Raw genomic sequence first — 3,117 nt, forward strand, 5'->3', positions numbered from 1 at the left:
TGGGGTAAGGGAAGCTGTAGGGGCCAGATAGGGGTATGGGACTAAGAGATACAAACTATTGTGTATAAAATAGATAAGCAGCAAGGATAGGTTGTACAGCACAGGGAATTATAGACATTATTTTATAATAACTTTTAATGGAGTGTAATCTATACAAACACTGAATCACTATATTGTACACCTGAAATGAATACTCTATTGTAAATCAACTATACTTCAATAAAAACAAATAACTAAAATTAATTTACTTTAAAATTGTATACTTATATGAAGTAATACCAACAAAAACTAATTAAACAAGTTTTTTGGTCAGTTATGACTATCATTTAATTAGGTGTTTATTAGACATGATATTTTTGTGTCTTTCACAATTTGAATGAAAATTTTAAGTCCCAATACCAAATGATTTTGTTAAATGTACATGTATTAATTGCCTCTTTTTCCTACAAAGAATCAGAAAGAGGCTCTAAGAGTTCTTGTCTTTATAAACATATGTGTAATATACATATATAATATACATATTATATATGTATAGACATTTATACATATGTGTTATATATAATATATATATATATGTTTTCCCCCTTCTTGAATTTATATTTAACCCATCCTGGAAGGATTCTTGTCAACACTTAAACTCACTTAAGGAATCTTAAAAGATTCCTTAATCACCTATGGCCATGAACTCCAAGGTAATTTTTCAAGCTGTAATAGCAGTATTATTCCACCAAAAAGGCTTGCCTTATAATCCTGTTAATATATTTGCAAAGATAGGCTCAAATATTTTGCATCATCCAGCATGCTACTAGTAGAGAGGAAACGAGAAATTATAAGTCTTAGGGATTGGGCAGGATAGTCAAGGCTGTTATGCATTGTGCCTTTTCCTGCCTGAAACCAAGAGATACTTAAATATGAGAGGGAAGGAGGCAGAAAGAAGAAAGAACCTCTTGGAAATATTGTTGTATAAATTCCTTTTGATCAGAAAATAAGCCATCATACAGGCAGGGGTCCAGTTTAACTACATATTTCTTAAAAGTTCAAACTACAATTGCCTTACTCATTTAGAAGAAATTTAATAATCAACATGTAAGTATTAAATTATCAAAATGACCATTTATATTATTTAACCTGGTGCTCCTAGCACACAAAAGCAGTGATGAGCATTATTTATATATTTTGCCATGTTTACTGTTGAAGGTGATGGTGGACAGAAATAGCACTGGTCTTGGACTCAGAAACTTAAGGTTGAAGTCTAAGTCCATCATGGGCTAACTATATAGTCTTTAGTCACTGAATCTATTTGAGTCTCAATTTTCCTATCTATGCAGAATGGGTGGCCCCATCCTTGCAGATCTAGCTCCTTATCATTTAGGTCTCAAGCTAAAATGTCCCTGCTTGGAGATTCTGCCTTGACCACCCCATCTGAGGTATCTGCCCAGGCTCTGTTTCTCACAGCACCTACGTGACCCTTCCATTTAAGTAGCACCTATGACTCTTCCATCTTATTTCCTTATTATGTATTCATTCTTTCATTGACTGCCACCCCTGGTAGAATACAAGTTTCCTAAGAGCAAAGAACCTACCTACCTCGTTTGGTAGTGCATTGCCAGTGCCTGGCACAAAATAGTCACTCAATACATAGATGATGGATGAATGAATGGCTAGGAAAAAGACTCATACTAGCAGCCCTGCCAGCGTTCAAATGCTCTCGTGAGGATCAGAGAGAGGAAATGGATGTGACCATAGTTTTTGAACGTACACACTCTGCACATGGAAGATTTTATTACTCTGATATTAGTTTTCCTTAAAGGTAAATTGCAATGTCTACCTATAAGGAGATGAATTATTTTCATATCTAATCAGTTCTACACATGGAAAGTAAGATAGCCCTCCAATTTGCTGAGGCAATTTCACTTAGAAAAAAGTAAAACAAAATGAGATTCACAAGTACAATTGTGGCAGGGTCTGTATCTTTCTGAATTATGGTTTCTTAGCAAGAGTTCGTTTAGACATCTTCATTTGTAGTCAATGGAACTTCAGGAATTGAGTGTTTTCCCACAGCATTCCATAAGAGGTCACCAATAAAAGGGAAGGCAAAAATATAACATGCCTGTATGTGTGCATGTGAGTTCTTGATGTTTCCTCTCATGGGCTGACTATTTTACTCAACTGGTCAAGTGATGACAAAGTAGATGGTCAGTCACAGACCTAACCTGATGATGCAATTCTGGCCTCTGCTGTCTTTTTCAAAGTTGATGACACAAAGCCCCACCTCTTTTCCTCATGATTTATAGAAGGCCATAGAATAAATAGCAGGCTGGAGCCTTGCTCAACATGTCAGTTCCTTAGTATGAATTCTTTAGCTGTTGAGTCACTTGCTTTTCCTAATGGGGCTTGATGATATGGAGCAGTTTGAGATGTCAGTGTGGAATCTTCTAAATCCACAGAGCTTCCTGAATATTATGAAGATATAGTGGTTAAGCCTATAAGCTTTGGAGTCAGCCAGACCTGGGTCAGATACTCAGCTCCTTCACCTATGAGTTCTGTAACTTTGGCGAGTTCCTTACTTTTCTGAGTCTCAGCTTCGAATGGGAAGATACTGTCAACTAGCTTGTAGAACTGTTGTTAGGATTAACAGAGAAAAGCATACAAAGCCCTTCACACAGTGCCTGGAACACCCTCTGTGCCTCACTATTGTTAGCAAAAAACACAGATTGAGAGCAAAAACGAAACTCTTGTAAAGTATAAAATCCAGGACCAGGATGCGTGCAGGAATGGGAGTTGCTACTTGATGGAATGTTAGTCTCTAAAAATCCTTCTTCGGTTGAGAATTTTTCTCAAGTGTATGGGTTTAATGCTTTGTTGAGTAAACAGTAATTAGATATGTAATTTTCATTTCCATTATGTGCAGAATAGACATTAATGTATATTTTTAAAATTTATAAAGTGATAAGGGCCACTGAAATCAGTTCTTTAGCTCTGGGTCTCTCCTCGGATAAGTCACTTAGCTTTCACAAGCTTCAGTTTACTATTTGTGATACGTAAGGATAAGACTAGATCATTGGTTCCCAGAATGAATTTTCCAGAACATTAGTACTGTTAGATATAAGTAGTGTT

Source organism: Mesoplodon densirostris, chromosome 9, assembly GCF_025265405.1.
Source record: "Mesoplodon densirostris isolate mMesDen1 chromosome 9, mMesDen1 primary haplotype, whole genome shotgun sequence".
Lineage (NCBI taxonomy): Eukaryota > Metazoa > Chordata > Mammalia > Artiodactyla > Ziphiidae > Mesoplodon > Mesoplodon densirostris.